Source organism: Coptis chinensis, chromosome 5, assembly GCF_015680905.1.
Source record: "Coptis chinensis isolate HL-2020 chromosome 5, ASM1568090v1, whole genome shotgun sequence".
NCBI lineage: Eukaryota > Viridiplantae > Streptophyta > Magnoliopsida > Ranunculales > Ranunculaceae > Coptis > Coptis chinensis.
Window position 1 is genome coordinate 1,873,291 of NC_141460.1, and position 17,406 is coordinate 1,890,696.

The 17,406-nt window shown below is 35.2% G+C and overlaps 1 long non-coding RNA gene and 2 pseudogenes across 2 annotated transcripts; all 3 read left to right on the forward strand.

Moving 5' to 3' along the window:
* The first annotated feature begins 2,343 nt into the window (after positions 1-2,343).
* Positions 2,344-2,921, forward strand: LOC147496227 (uncharacterized). Its single transcript, XR_015196583.1, has 3 exons — positions 2,344-2,516; positions 2,621-2,706; positions 2,792-2,921. It is a non-coding gene; the product is annotated as an uncharacterized LOC147496227 (long non-coding RNA).
* Positions 2,922-3,453: 532 nt separating this feature from the next.
* Positions 3,454-10,142, forward strand: LOC147496228 (uncharacterized; annotated as a pseudogene).
* A 3,007-nt stretch (positions 10,143-13,149) lies between these two features.
* On the forward strand, positions 13,150-17,381 carry LOC147496229 (adenylate kinase 4-like; annotated as a pseudogene). Its single transcript, XR_015196549.1, has 7 exons — positions 13,150-13,437; positions 13,657-13,793; positions 13,879-13,989; positions 14,108-14,275; positions 15,739-15,801; positions 15,879-15,935; positions 17,338-17,381. The product of XR_015196549.1 is annotated as an adenylate kinase 4-like (transcript).
* Positions 17,382-17,406: the final 25 nt, after the last annotated feature.

Genomic DNA, 17,406 nt, shown 5'->3' on the forward strand with positions numbered 1-17,406 from the left:
TATTTTTTTTTTTTTTTGCTTATTGCATTATTTTATTTGTTGACCTCATGTAGTTGACTATCCAATTTGCTTAATTAGGGAAGCATGTTATCACTTGAAATATTTCTAAATAGTAAACCTTAGCCTCAAAGAATTTTTTTTTGTTTGTGGAACTTGCCTTGTTGCTGATTCTTGTACCTTAAGCTTGTTTCACCTCATTCATAACCAATTGATTCACTAGTGTGAACTATTGGTTAAAACTTAGTTTAGTACACGCTGCTCATCCTGAACTAAGTTTACTATTTTATTGTGAACCGTCCTACTATATGATTTGAACCTAGTTCTTTCTTACGCTCTTAGTTTTATAAGATTATGCTTTGAATTGATTGAAATATTAAAGGCTGTGAAATTCTAATTATAAGAAGGTACTCAAGGAATGTTGGATTTCTTTCTTCTTTATATGTGTAAATGGTTGTTGTTAAAAATGTGTACCCCCTTGAGCTTTTAATGAGGGCATGATCCACCCTGATGTATTTTTGAAACTTATTCCCAAACAAACAACTATGATTGACAGGCTATGATTGCTTGTTTTGGAGTTTGAAGAATTGAAACATGGGCCGATGTTTGTAAAGTGAAGAATTGGTCTTCGTGATGCTTGAGTTCGGGATAATACAAGTAATATCTCTCTCTCAACTATGCTGCCTTTCAAAGAATTCATTCTTTCATAATTTTGTAGGAATTAAGCAAGGCCCAAAGAATATAGATGTGTAATGACTTTATATAAGCATGGTGGTTTTGAAAGGGCTATCTTTGGTCTCATGGAGGATATGATGACCGGTGAAGTGGTGAGTATGTTTTTGTGCTTTTGTATATTTTTAATCATTTGGTCCTTGAATGTCTTTATGTATGCAAGTTAAAATCCTAGAGATTACTCTTTTGTGTCAGACATGAGGTTGGCTAAAATGGTTTTAGCTTTGACAACAACTAAGGAGTTAATAGTAGCATATTCACTACAAACAATGCCTTAAGTGAAATGAGTTTCTGAGAAAATGTTTGTTCCCGTCAAACTCACTCAAACCATATATGTACAAAACAGAAAAATTGCAACTGCAAAAGCAATCCATTCAAGCATCGTGTTTGTAGTATGCCTAAGCTTGGAATAGCATAGGTAATCTCTCTCTCTGCTTTGTCTCCCTTTTACCTATTTGTTTTCTCTTGCTGACTTCCTTTTATTTATTTATATTGAAATATCCGATGAAAGGGACTTCTATGATGATACCATGCCAAAGTCATCCCCTGATACTTTGCAACTCTGAAGAAGGTGGAACTTTTGTATAATTGATGGTATTTAGCTACTCTGGTTTGAAACCAGTAGCATTTCTGGTTTGAATGCATAAGCTTTTGTGCGTCTGGTTTTAGTGGTACTTTCATTCTAGTGGCCTTTAGATTGCTTTTGAGCTTGTATGCACTCATGACAAGAATAGACTAGGTCCCATGCATATAGTGAGGTTACACATTTAATATGTTTTGACAATCATATTAGCATATCCTGAATAGTAAGCATTAAAGGTCTATCTTGACTTTATTCCTAAAATCATTTTTGTTTTTTGCAGGTAAGGATAGGGAATCATCCTTGTTTTTTGCATACCAACACTTCATAGCTCTTTGCTAGGTGCAGTCCATGTTGTGATGGTTTATGCTCTTGTGAATATTTTTTATCTGCCATGTGAAATTATCCTAGCTACTGGCTTTTACATTAGTATGTTAGGATGGTCTACCCAATCGATGGCGTGCATCCTGAGTTCCGCTATAAAACAGAGTTTCAAAGCCACTAGCCCGAGGTATTATCTTCTCAATTACACCTCATAAGAATCTGTATGAGTACACACTATTGTGCTTGTTGGATTTTAATGTTGTAATCCCCCATTTAATAATGTTTTTCTTTTCTGTAATTCAGTTCGACTACCTCTAGAGCTTGGAAATAGAGGAGAAAATCAACAAGATAAGATGGTGCCAAACAAAACAACAGTTCCTTGTTTCTTTTCTCTACTAATGATAAAACAATTAAATCTTGGAAGGTATACTTTATGGATTTGATAAGCACCACAAGTTTTTCTTTTTTCGAAGTAGCATCTTGCATAATCTTGACACATATTCTTTGGAAGTCTTGAGTTACGTGGATAGCTATTCCCTTAACTATTTGGTATTATCTGGTTTGAAGGTACATTTATTTATTTTTTGACCACAGTCCTAAATTTGAATATATGTTAAAAGCATTCTCCCCAGCCCTTAACATGTCAAGTTGTTTTCCTCTTCTCTCTCTTTAATTTGGTATTCGATTTTGCGGGTGCCACCACCTTGACATTCAGTGTTATCACCCACAAATATTTTGGAAGCTTTTGCAGTTCAAGAACCAATTGAGTACAAGAGAAACTTCAAAGGCTCATTTAATACCTTGGCTATCATTGCATTGTATGGTGGTATACATCATGAAGTTGTTGTATAGTCTTTGGTGGACTTGTTAATCACTTATTGAGGTGGATGATAAGATAATAATAATTTATGTTTCTTTCTTTCTTTCTATATCTTCGTATCTTCACCGCGTTTTCAGTTTTTGATAATTTTCTCCATTCTAAAACAGTTGGATGCTTGGGAATTTTGGTCAATAGGGTTGATGTGGGGGGCCCAGTACATGTAGTCGAGTACTATACAACTAGAAGGCAAGTAGTAAGTACTGTTTCACAATCTTTATCAATTACAAAGTTTTATATATTGGTTTCTTTCTAACAAGGTATGTTTCCTTGATTTTCAGGCACCGTATATAATACCAATATTTTGTTAAGTGTTCAATAGCATCTGTAAACGTCTTTGAAAGAGTTGGATCTGTCAACCACTTAATGCAGTTGTCATGGCACCTAGTCATACACTCGAGGTTAGTTTTTCATTGTAATTGGACCCAGTTCTCCATCAAGATGGATATAGTTCCATTATACACATTGCTTACATGTCAAATTCTGTTATTCACTTGTATGCAAACCAACAAATATGGTTTTTCCTAGGTGCACTCATCATCAACGAATCAAGAGACAGTTCTTTTTTGTTTGGACATGTTAAGGTTGTCCCACCCATGTGTACACATGTGTTCATAAGTTCAATGCAGTGCTCAGGGGATTGAGTGCTTAAATTCTGCCTGCAAACAATTACTTGAGAGCCTCACCATTACTATGATATATGACCGAGTACCCCATGTATGGGTTTTGGTTTTAAGAGTTTAAATTAGGCACAAATTTACTTTAGCATACTCTACTTATCGGTTTAGTGTCCGGTAATTAAAAGCACGAGGGGTCCGATCACTTTGGATTTGTTAGCCCGAGTTTTCTGCTCTAACCATGCTTAGAACTTCGAGTGTTGTGTTCTTATTTGAGTTTTCTCTTAGCGGATCATTCTTTGCTTTACATACAATTTAGTTCTTGGATGGTGCTTCCGACACTTGCAAATTTTGAGGATGAAAGTAGAGTACATCACCGGAAATTTGGCATATTAAAATGTCGCAGGTAATTCAATTGTTTTTGTTTTGAGCTAGGTGTTATGTTTTTCTTCTGTGTATAAAGGATTTACGGCTTGGGCGTGCTTCTTGTATTATAGCAGGGATATATTGATACAACTATAGCAAGCTTTAGATGCCTTTATTGACGTTGTGGAACTTGAAAGTTGTCATGCGCTTCTTGTATTATAGCAGGATTATATTGATACAACTATAGCAGGCTTTAGATGCCTTTATTGATGTTGTGGAACTGAAAATTGTCATGCTTTATTTAAGAAGCTGAAGGTTTACATGAACCTCCATTATTCTTGTGTCGTTTGATATAACTAGTATTTGTTTATTGGATAGATGTGGGACACATTAAGTACTTATATGTTGATTGATTTAAGCATCATGTACCTAAGTAAACTTTGGACAAGGTTGCTTACTGGAAAATAAAAGTTATTTTAATTCTAATGTATAAATCTCATGCCCTCATAGGTATTTTATGATTAAAACGTATCTTATGATGTGTGTTTGTGTTGATCAAGAATTCAATATTGGGAGGTTTGAAAATACTTGTGGTGAAGTTTGGGGTGGACAATTTGTACCGACTATCACTACACCATAATAGGATATTTGCAACACATACATTTTTTGCTTTGCAACGGTTATTTACCGTTAGCAAGTTGCCAACGCTATATAAGCGTTAGCAATGTTATAAAGCGTTAATTTATTTAGGTGAATTTTTGGAATTCATTGCTAACTCTTAAAAATCGTGTGAGAAGTGTTGCAAATTAAAATCTTGAAATATAAAACATAACTTTACTTTCTCTCCAGTCTCCTCCCTCTCTCTCACCGCCACTACACTCTCCAGTCTCCTCCCTCTCTCTCTGCCCACACACACTCTCACTGTAAGAACCCTAACTCCTTCTGAATTTTTTTTGGGTTTTTCTCATCTTCTCCGATTTTCTATCGTCTAAAACCCCAAGTTATGATTTGTGTATGCTGGATATATATCTGATCTCGGTGATCATCGTGTGTTGGAACAATTATGTAGGATTTTGAGACTCTTGACTTCGTTGAAAGTCGTTTCAGTTCTCCCACCACCCGATAGAGATCCAACTCCGCTTTCTTTATTACCGTTTGGTAGACTCAAAGTTTTGGAACTCCGTGGTTGTGATCTTTCCACCTCACCTGCTAAAGGTCTTCTCCAACTCAGACATACTTTGGAGAAACTCATTCTTCATAATTCCACTGTAAGTTTCTTTAATAATTCAATACAAACTTTTATTATTATTATTATTATTAGTTTCTCATTAATAATTTAATAATTCAGGATCTTACCAATGCGTGTTTGCTAGTAGGATAGTGGATATTAAGGACTCACTGCCCTGAATAGGCTTTTCTTAGTTTCCTGTCCTTGTAATGGATTGCTAGCTACTCATGGATGATTCTTTGCAATTGCTTCCTAATGTCGAGAGTAGGAATAGGTTTGGCAAAAGGGATAATTTGAAGAAATGTGCTAAGTTAAGTTACTTGGATCTTGGGTTTAATCACTTGCGCTCTATATCTTCCCTAAGTGAGGTATGTTACTACTTCTCTTTAGTGTTTTAGTCTAATTGTCATTCATCATCAATGAGCAGCATATACAAACTCACTAGTTAAGTTTGTTTCAAGTGTTGGAAATCCTTTTTTTTAATCACATTTATGTATCAACCCTGCATGGAATCTCATATAACCTTCGGACTTCGAGTTTGTCTAATGACCACACATACGCCATGATCAAACTTCTGTTGGATAGTAGGATCTTATACTCTAGTGTGATTTATTTTCCCATCTTTAGAGCAATGAGATTCTGAGAGATTCAATATAAGTTGCATACTAATTTTGTCTAGCGACTTATGTAGACTAATAATTAACCCCTCGCAAAATGTACCTGCATTTGGGGGGGAGAGATTAGAAAGGATAGACAATGAGGCACTCAAGTGAATTTTTTAAATCCCCAGCCACACCGACGCAAAACTTTGCTAGACTCAGGGATAATATTTTGAAACATAAAATATCACATTGGTGACCTAGAGTGAAGATGGGTGGAGAAAGTTTTTGCATGGACGCCTCTTGAAACTGTCCAACAACAGTTTCTGGTTAGAAAGCAACTTAATTGTGTTTCATTTTCAGTGAGTGAATAGGATTCAATTTAATAAACTTTTGAACGTCGAACACTAGTTCTTCTTTACATTTTTCAATAGTTTTTGCATTGGGCAAGAACTGTTGTGTAATCTTACTTAAATAGTATGGAGCTATTTAGAGAAGATGAGAATAGTTTGTCAACTTGAACACCAAATAAAGAGCAAGGAGCAAAGACATTATATATAAGTTTGCGGTTTTGCCCCTATCTTTTGCTTTTCTTTGTAAAAAAAAAATTCAATTCATCCATTATCCGGAATTTACAACTAGGAAATGGTTGGATCATGCAGGTTGCATGCTCAATAGTTAAACTAGTTTTCTTGGAACAATGCTCGACTAGTTTGAATGGGATTGAGACTTTGAAGTCGATTGAAGGGCTTGATCTTTCTTACAATGTTATTTCCAATGTGTCGAGTTGGAGATCCTCACTAGCCTCCCATTTCTTCAAAGTTTGTGGTTGGAAGGAAACCCCATTTGTTGTGCCCCATGGTACAGGCAAAGTTTTTAGCTTGTTTGCTCATCCCGAAAAAGTAAGTACATGCTAATCTCTACTTTGGGGCATCGATCATTCACTTAGTCACTTCTCACTTTTTTGCTTAACCATTGTCAAATATGGGTAACCCGGATAGTCATTTTGTACTTATTTTTGACGGATTGAGCGGTGTAATATTTGAAGCATGGGTCATTTGATTTAATCAAATCTCATGCTCCTAATGTAACTTGTTCCTTTCCGTGATTGAATGACTTAGCTGAAATTAGGTGAAAGAGGAATCACAACTAGAAAATCTTGGAAGAGGCAAACTGTTATTGCAAGCAAGCTGAAAAGACCTGCTGGATTTGGTTTTTATTGCCCTGCTATAGACAATGATGAAGATGAGGGAACTCTCACCGAGACAGGGTTAGTGACTATTCTAATTGAAATTGGGTTAATTTGACTCATTGAATAACAAGGGTCAAAGATACGAAAAGCCATGTTTCTCAACATGTGAACAATTATATGGGGTCATATGTTGGCGACTTGTTTTTCCCCTCTCATGTCATCCACACTAATATCTGAGCTATCTAACAACTTTCTCTTTATGACAGAAAAAAATTGTCCCAAGGAGGAGGTCTATTCTTTCCGAGGCTGTTGAGCAAGATTCAGTGCTCATCGCGAAAGTGAAATCCGCTGAGGAGGAAAAATGTCGCTTCGATAGTGAAGCGTAAGTAGTTGGCCTAATGAATAGAGTGGAGTTCATGAAGAAAGAGTATTATGTTCTTTGGCTGCGGGAGTTTAAGGATTGGATGGACCAGACTTCTAAAAGTTTAGTGAGTAGCAAACATTCAGGTTTCAATCGGCCCCGCGAAGAAAAATTATACAAGAAGTAGAAGAGGCCATAGGCAACTTGGGGAAAGTTCAAAAGATGTCGTGGACACCGCTCAAGCTTCGGAGAGGAGAAACCGCATTGCACGCTTGGATTCCGCCAATTACGTTGAAGATATTTCTATAGGTTCTCATGACCATAACAACTTCAACTTAGTTGGTGAGGTGGCTTTAAAGTCCTCAACAACTAAGTGTAAAGGAGATTCCGACCACATGTAGAAAATAGGGAAGTTAATTTTAAACAGTGCAAGTAGAAGTTTGCTCGCAAGAAGGATTTAATTGTCTTCCTTTGGCAAAGGAACCCCTTCCCCGATTCTTTGACAGCCCAAAAAGAGGTATGAAAAATGTGGAGGTTAGTCCAACGCCGGTGACAGCTATTGACGAGATGATGGAGTCGCACCACTTATCTTCCTCTTACCCCCGTGTCTCCTCCGCATTACCGGGAGGATATACTACACCGCCGCTACAACTTAGAGGAAGAATTTATGCAGCTCTCCGGTGGAATCTTATTCATTGGCATCATCGATATAGTGATACTAGCAATAGTGATGATGAGTATTTGATTTGACACATCATTACCTGAAGTTGATCACTCACCGAAAAAACCCGAGTGGCACAATGGATGACCACTTTCGAGATGTTTCCTTCTCGAGGATATGTTCTCGATGGGGAGACATGCCACATCACATATAAGACGAAATGGAAGATCCTTGTTTAATTATTGTTCTCGATCAAGCTTCCGAGAATAAAAAAAATTCTTAGAGAAGACCATTATGGTATGGGGAGTGATGTTGCTAATGTCCGTCCTCTTGGATTGTTTGATGGTATTTCAGTTCTCCCTCTAACATAATGTAGTTGGAGATGGTTCAGTGAAAGACCATTTAGCACCGTGGTACGTGCGATCTCTTCCGAAGGCAATCGGTTCGCGATGGAGTTAAGAGGCATGTTGATTGTTGAGTCTGTTTTTTCTTAGTTCAAGATTAAGAGCAAAAGTTCTTATGTTGTATTGTGGTAGAGGAACTTGACGGTACTCCGCCTCGATTACTTTGTTTTATATGAGATACTTTCTTAGGGTGAGAGTGAGTTTTTCCCCGACTTTAGCGCATGTGGGTGTTTTCTCGCCTTTTTTTGCTTATTATATGTTGGCCATGTAGGCCACCTCGACTTCCTTAATTTTTTTCCCTCTTAGTTCTGGTTTGGTACTTATAAATATATCTTCCTTTCACAAAATGTAAGAAAGCATCCCCGATTTACCTATCTCAATCGTCCCTTTAAATTATATTTACTCAAATTTATCTTTTGTAGGCATGTGTTAATACTACCCAAATTTAACATGTTTCTCTCGGGCATGTGTTAATACTACTAAAGCACCATCCTCGAAAAAACTACCATTCCCGCATCTGCAAGGAGCTTCGGTCTCTTGGGTTTGGAGGAATATGTGAAAGCTTTGAAAGGTATTTCCAGTCCTTTTGTATTTATAAGTTTATTTTGATTAATTATAAAGTGAAGTGTCTTTAATAATAACCGGCTTTTCGGTTTTTGAAAAAAATATTGGCCTTTCTCAAAAAAAAAAGATAGGACCAGTTACTATAAAATAGTTTAAGGAAATGGAACTTGTTTACTTGAATAATTAATTCCTTTTTAGATTAGGAAACATGGCCACTTTCTGTTAGACAGTTAGATTGTCTTAAGATACTTATATTTATACCTCTTCATCTTTTCCTTCTTCCATAAGTCACTGTCCTCCTCCTCCCGTTTCTATATTTCTGCTGACGTTGATTTGATGTCATAGAGACTATCATCCCGAAAGTTAAGTCTTTGTGACATTTTTGAACTTATCATATTCACAAGAGGATATTTATTCAAGTTGCTAAATATTTGGGCCATCCGTTATTTGGAGAATAACTCTCAATCCTTTTAACAAGGTTAGAGATTTACCAACGATATGATTTTTGGAGTCCATGATCTTCATCTGACATGATCATCATTCTAATAGGAATTTGAGATACTCCACCAAGTCCTTTGAAACAAGGTGGGCTTGAAGATGAATTGGCGCCTGACCTTTTGTGTGGGTATGTTTTACTCTTAGTGGATTTCATTCTAACCACAAATCATCTCATTTAGACATTTCTAACCGCGCCAAAAGTTGTCTTTGAGTTCCAATGTTTTACATTTTCCAACTCTATTGATAAGGCTGAACCTTTTCAAATGAGCTGATTTTTCGTGAAGATGATCTCCATGGCGGAGAGATAATATCCACAAAAAATCAGCCTAATTAGTTGTGTGGCTCCCACATTTTTCCTTAAGACTTAGTGGAGCATCTGAAATTCCCATTACTTGGTCAAGCAAAGTAAAAAAAATCCCTTCCAGAACATTGAAAGCCTTACACAATAGTATATAACTCCCGGCCTCCCTTAGATGCTTTACTCGTAGAAATTGGTTTTGAGTTGGACGCTCTAAAGTTTAAGATGGTACCAGACTACCGAGCAGTACATTTGTATTTGGCCTAATTACTCCATGTCACCTAAGTATGTTTGTCCACATGTTAGGCCTAAGTAACGCTACATGTGAGGCATATTGAGATGCTTAATATAGTCCCACATGGGACATTGAAGGCCGTGCATAATAGTATATAGTTCCCGGGGCTGGTGCTGCTCTGCTCGTAGGCAATTGTTTTAAGTTGGATGCTCCAAAGTTTATGAGTACAAACTATGTTTTGGCTCACAATAACACTCTTTTTCATTTTTGGTAGACTAGATTTAGTGTTGCACAAAGGGATGTTTATTGTGTTGCACAAAGCCATGTTCAGAAATAGGGTTATGGATTTTAAAATCTCCATTTGTAAGATTTGTGCCCCGAACCTCCGTTCAAGTTTCGTTTTTGCATATTATTATTACTTCTTTTTATTTTTCTTATTTTTATATTATATTTTCTTATTTTTGTATATTGTTGTCATATAGTGTTAGGTCGCTTTGGTTAGGAGTTGGGCTTCCAAATGTTGGTGAATATATAAGAATGATGTTTGGTGCTTTGGAGCTTAAGAATGATGATTGGCTCAAGGCAAAAGAGACATTATCTTTTTGCTAGAGAGACAAACCGATGGGAAAGATTTTTATTCCGCTTTTTTCTCCGTGGGTATAGTTTATGGCAAGTACTGTTTCTTTTTCTTCTTTAATCTCAATATAGTCTTAGTTATTCATAAATTAAATAGTTGAACAATTTTTACCAATTTATGATCATATTTTAACTTTGCAGGAAACTGAACTACTTTGTTTTGCCGCCGCTCGGATTGCTTGGAAAATCATATAGAAATTTGTAATCCTTAGTAAATATGAATTTGTAACCCTCAAAACTCTTTTGAAGCTATATATATGGTTCAATGAATATAATATTTTTTTTCAGGCGTTTACTTGTGTTTATTTTACTTGTCAAATGGTATGAAAAAACATTGGTAATTTTATTTGTTTTTATATGAAAACAGGAGGTGCAGGTTTAGGGTAGGAAAAAAATTAAAATAATCTTGTTGACCATATCAACACATTAAAGCAAAAAATAAATATTAAAACATCCATCAATAATCGTTACAAATCAAACTACGAAATGCTTTTTAACTGTTAGTAATTGTTACTCTACAACGGTTAATAACCGTTGGAAAAATATGGTTTGGTTTGCATGCTTTTAAACAGGTTAGTAATTGTCACTCTGCAACGGGTTAATAACCGTTGGAAAATTTGGTTTGCAACGCTTTTTAACTGTTGCAAACATTTCCAACACTTTAACCACGCCATATTTGCAACACTTTTTAAGCATTGTGAAAATTATTTGCAATGGTTTTTTGCCGTTAGTAATAGCCTGTTATGGTGTAGTGTATTAAGACTAATGCTAAACATTAAAGCGGTGACACATTTTATATACATGTACAACCTAAAATATGTTCATGGGTTTTGAATTTAGTTCTCAAGTATTTATTTGTTACCATTCTCGACCTTTTCTGGTCTCACTATTTAAGCTACGGTATGTAAGTGGTTAAAATCAGAACTGCGTGTTAGTATGGTTGAGTTTGTTGCTAGTGAAATAACTGGTTTTGTCTTTTTTTTTTTGTTATGGTGTTTGCATGATCGAACTTGAATTTTATTAGTGTTTTAAGAATGCCCTGGGCTCATCAAGAATTTTAAGGTTTCATATATTTGCTACACTTTTGGATTTAAAATTGGCATTTGCAAATATTCCTTGTAATATTAGTATGAATGTCCTTTGAAGTTTTGGAGCCTGAAGCTTTTCTACATCTTTTATTGCACTAACCTCTCTTTATTAATCTGTGAATTCCAGGACTACCTTAAGTAAGATGATACAGAAATGATGAAGTCGCTTAATGCAGATCTTTTACCTTCACATGTTAATTAGTTAAATACGCGGGAATCCGTTTGTATATGATTTAAATGAAGAATAAATAAAATGTATCTATTTGAATCATGTTTTATGAATGGATTTTGGTATGTGATTTGGCATAATATGTTCCTCGTGCGTGTATTAAAATTGGAACATGTTGCACCCTATGTGTAGCATTTAGTGTTGTTTGTATATGTAATAACGTCTTATGGGAGAGCGATGTTATCTTATTTTACGTAATGTATTGTAAACTCTAATTGTTTCCTTGCTTTTGTTGGATTGATTGGAAAATGATTGGATTTGGTTGAAAATGTATTATGCAGGTCTCACATTCTTAAAAACGTTAAAAATATAAAGGAGACTATATCGAAATTTTGAAATGAATGAAGTGTCGAGATGTTGTAGTATTCGTTTTAATATAATTTGTATCGAGGTACTTTTCAACTAGGGTTATCTCGTTCAGTAAGAACTCTTTACTTTCACTGATTCTTCATTCCTCGTAAAAATCTCGTCCAATTGTAAACCTTGCATGAAACTGAGTTTAACAAGTGAATGGCCCGAGTAATCTTTTAAACACTCGGGTACGAAAATTTTAAGTACATGTATTTATAAATGTTACAAATTCATCCCTTAGCTAGTCACAAGATAGTTGGCAATATGACACGTATAATGACAACAATTTTTCACTCCATAATAGAATTGAAGTTGCCTACTCATGATTTGATAGATAACGATCAAATCAATCTAAGTAGTTATGGTTCTCCTATTTATAGGTGATTGCTTAGGCGTAATTACTGACTGAGGATAGCAACACCAGTTCAGTGTACATAATGTGATTTATTACATTTTACTTTATGTTTGTGGTAATCTCTAAAGATATTGCTTGGCTTAGCTAATTCTTGCGTTTTACATACTTTATGCCCGGGGAATCAAAATTCAAATAAGGCATCCATGCAAAAGTCAACACAAGGTCATTAGTTATACATATTAAGCTTTAACATCATGTATTCAGATGCAAACCTAAAGTTTTCTCATGTTTAATCATCCAGCTAGAAGTTAAGTAATATTGTTTTCAAATAGACCAAGTTGGCAGAAATGTTGAAATCTACATCAATTATGATATGGCTATCAAGTCTCTCAACTCAGCGCACCCAGTTGACAATATGATTGAACCTATCTTTTGCTAACTCAAAATTTTCTACGTCAAGCTTAATCGAACCAAATCACGTGTAGGGTTAGTAGCCTTTGTTCCAGTATGTGTGCTTGTGCCCATGGTTTTATGACTCGACTGGTTCAAGACTGAACCAGAGTCAAAGCTCCTAGTTGACTTTTTTATGTTGAATTGGTTCAACATAGACCGGTTTCAACACCGATTTGAAGGGTCCAATTCAAGTTAGAAACCATTAAACTCAGTTTAAAAAAGAAAAAATCAGTTCAACTCGATGATTTTTATTCAATCCAACCGAGTTGACTCAACCCAAATATTAATTACTTTTCTTTAATCTTTGTTAACCTTAAATATATAGTTTAATACTTTTCTTAACAAAGAACCAAACGAGTTTTAGTTGAACCAGTGGTTTGAACCGGATCGGGGTTCAAAAACCGGTCCTGGTTCTGAAAACCATGTAGAACTATTTTCTTCCCACCTGTGTATCTCGGTGAAAAATTTAAGCATGCCGCCCAAATTTCAATTTCCCACTGAAACATTTAGAGACCGTCCATAAAGTTTACTCTCTTCTCTCTCCACCTCGCCACTAAATGACTAAAGATTTCAGTTCCAAGCTTTGAAACCAACGTCTGCAAACTGGCAGGCAGGTAGGCTGCACCTATAATTACACCAACCCAAAAAAAACTCCTCATTTTTCCAATCCCTTCTTCACAGAGAGAGACAGAAAATAAAATACCGCAGTGGATTTGGAGAACGTACCATCAGTAGATATAATGTTTGATTTTTTTCGTCAATCCAAACCCGATAAGCGTCTCATTCTCATCGGTATACCTTTTTTTTTCAATGTTGAGCGAGATGAATGGGTATTTCATTTTGGGGCTTCGAACATTATGATTTTTTTTTTTATTTTGATTTATATTATACTCCTAATCGATTGATTTGACTATAATTTTGAATGTAAAGCTTCACTTTGACTGTAAAGATTTATTTAAATACCCATGATAAATAAACCTAGCTATTAATGAAAAATTAGTTGACTGACAGGTCCACCCGGATCGGAAAAGGAACCCAGTCTCTTATTATCAAGGATGACTGTTGTTTGTGCCACTTGGCTATAGGTGATATGCTAAGAGCTGTTGTTTCTACTAAAACACCTCTAGGCGAAAGAAGCCATGGAGAAGGTATGCACTTTACAAAGTGTTCTTTGGTCATGAGACAAGTTTATATTTGTTGTCGTTCCTGATTGTGGAGTTTGTTTATATATAGGGGGAGCTTGTAACTGATGACTTGGTTGTTGGAATAATCGATGAAGAGGCCATCATGTCAGAAAGGTTCATTCTTGATGGGTTACCTAGAACTGTGGTTCAAGTAGAAAAGGTTTACGATCTTTTCATTTATCGTTAGAAATTTATTCTTTTGCGCCCCATATTTTCTTTCTTGGTTTGAATATCATTTTATTGAAATTTTCTCTTGTTTGTATCTTCCTTTTGTGTAGCTTGACGAGATGCTGGAAAAGCAAGGAACCAAAGTTGACAAGGTTCTTAACTTTACCATTTTTGATTCCTTCTTAGAGGAGAGAATCACTGGCAGTTGGGTCCACCCTTCCAGTGGCCGAACCTATCAAACAAATATGCATGTCCCAAAAGTTTCAGGTGTTGATGACGTAAGCTATTTTGATTTTTCAATTTTGGCTTTTTAAGATACTCATATTTTTATTATTATTTTTTTGTGACTTGCATAAAAAGATATTTATTTAATATTATTAGTAATATTGATGTTGGGGTGGAATGACGTATTAGGGAGTGTCAAGAGTGTTGTTACCACCTATTGATCTAGGGTTTGATAATTCATCACACAGGAACTTTAGAGTGTGTGCTAATGTATCTTTTAGGGTTGGCAGAGTGGCATTGTTTACTTTACCATCATTTGGGAGTTGGGACACATGGTACCATTTTGAGTCTCAAACATATGCTTTCCTCATATTGTTTTTATCATCAAATGCATTCTTTTCCCAAAGTGGTTAGCACATAGCATTGGTTTAATTTGGAGGGAATTTCATTCTGGATGTTTAAGCTCTATAGGTCTTTAACGTTAGGTGGAAAATCATTTTAAATAATTTTATTATTGCCATACTCCTTGCTATGGGAATTTCTCTATTATCGTTCACTATATGGAAAGGGTTTGCTGGAGCTATGTAAAGCCAATATACATAAACTACCTAGAAAATTAAGACTGATCGAGAATGGTGTTATATCTAATTATGCTTGTGACATGCGTTTGATGGGTGACCAGATTGCTTGATTGGCATATGGTCAGCTTGTTGTGTGCCGACTTCTTCATTTCTAAAAGTAGTTCATTTGGTGACACTCTAGGCAGTGATGGATACGTAAGTTTATCTTAACACATGACCAGAACCAATGTTCTTTTTATTTATTCAAGTTTTTTTTTCTTTTGTCAAACTCTTATCTGTTGTTGCTTCACTTGTCACCATTAAATTATTAATCGTGGTACACAAAGTATTTCCCCTTGTACTAATTGTAGTGCTTCACTTGTCATCATCATAAGCACTTTGACTGAATGGTGAATAGTAGATCGTATTAATTGGTTATTTTGGTTTTGATAACAATTCGATGGTGCTTGTACTTTTAGTAGTTGCTACCAACAGATTATAAGGTTTGTGAATAAATTATAGAATATACATACTAAAACGCCTCCGCTAATTTAATGGTTGTTGAACTTATTAGTATATTCAAATTCTTTTGTTTGGAACAAGGAGAAAAAATGCTTAGGAAGAATATCTAGTATTTGAGCCAATGTAACTATATAATCAGACTATGTCCATACAAGATGAGACTGAATGAGAGCAGAACAGGTTGTGATCTTAATATGTTCCTAAAATTCCATTTGGCACTGCCACAATAAGTTATTTTATTTGTTCTTTAGACTAATGTGTTTATTTGCTGCACATTCGTGATTTTCATGTGTTCTTATTATATCATTTGTGTTGGTACACATAATTCTGAGGTTGTTTGTATAGCTTCTCGGACATAGATCACGCTATTTTTCTTATAGGTTGCTAATGGATGATCTTATTAATTAATACCCCTTCATGCACTGATTTTTAAGTGGCAACACATACGAGGTCGTGTATTGGATCATCCCTTTCAGATGAAGTTAGACAAAAAAATGGTATGAATCGAAAGACATTTACATATTTATTTTGTTCCAATCGAGAAATAAACTTAACTGATTAAGGTCCCATTCAGGTATTGCAGACAATCACAAGTGAATGCATTGCTCATTAGGCAAGGAATTGGTCAAAGGTTACAAATGCGAGTCTTTACCAACTCCACTTCTGATTAGGTATAAATTACTCATTAGAGATTTAAGTTCTTAAAAACTGACTCTAGGTGACATCTACAAGCTATGTACTTGCAGTTTTTTTTGTGGATGACTATCGGTCTATCTTTAATGTCCTATCACGTTGTAAAAGATTGTACTAATTTAACACTTTAACCGAACTATTAGATAGTGTGCAATTGTGCATGGCATTTGACATGATCCCTTTCTCACGACCTCGATTTTTTTTTTTTAATTGAGAAGCATTTTTCTTTTTTCATCTTGTTTTGAATAACGTTTAGGCAAAAATAAAGAACGGTCCAAATTGATTTTAATCACCAAGTTAAATCAGTCTCGTGCAAGGCCTTTTAGGTAATCTTGCATGTCCGGTTTATTCTGTTAGGCTTCACTAGATCCAATTTTAAACTGCAATTCATCACTACCACCAGCTCCATCGTGTTTTTGAGCATTGGTGAGATATGAAATAGGAAAGAGATGAGAGGAGAGGCGAAGGTGTTGTAATTGTGATTATCATAATTGAAAAATGAATGAGGTCAAGATGAAACTTACAGATTCTAATCCTAAGATGTTAGGCCACACAAGGTTAATAATTTGTCCGAGTCTGGTTTCCTACATTTATCAGGGAGAAATCTTAGGATTATTTGGGGATGTTGGGTTGTATTCGAAACTATTTTTTTTTTTTTACTTTTTCCAAATAAATCACTTGGGATCAATCCAGTGGTTTGTATATATGATCTATTGACCGCCTTCAATATTATATTTGTGGATTCTTTTATATCTAGATATATAGTCTATGTGGTTCAATATTATTTATGGAGTTGTGTGAACCAACAATACTTTATATGTTGGTGCTGGCTATGGTAAGATGTTAGATGACTTGATTCATAAAGGACTTTGTAATGGACAATTAAAGGTTCTAATATATTACCAATGAGGTTTCTTATTCATGTGTAAACTTTTGGGATTTGATACCGTACCAACTAGTAACAAGCTTGGGGAAGACAATAGTTTGGAAAGAAGCTTGTAGAAATGATTGAATTGGAACTATTACGACGTTCTTTGTAAGAGCAAATTTTGACATAGGAGTCAGATTTAGGCTTGGATTTCCTACATACAAAAGTTAGTATTGTGAGTCTATTTTTTATGTGCATTATGTGTAATATCATTTTTTATGGAATTGAACCTAAGTTACGTTGTAAACAATTTACTTAATGACATTCAAGGGACAATTCGTTTCTGGCTGTGCAAGTTATATAGGTTTATCATTACAACCATTTTGACTTTTGTTTTTAACATATGATTATAATGGTAACACATTTAATGATTTAATTAAATATGACCCATATTTCAATCTACCAATTGCAGGTGGGGCATTGTGAAAGGATTGTTTTCATGTCTTTTTTCCCAGTAGTGAGTGTGTAGGGGGGATTGAAA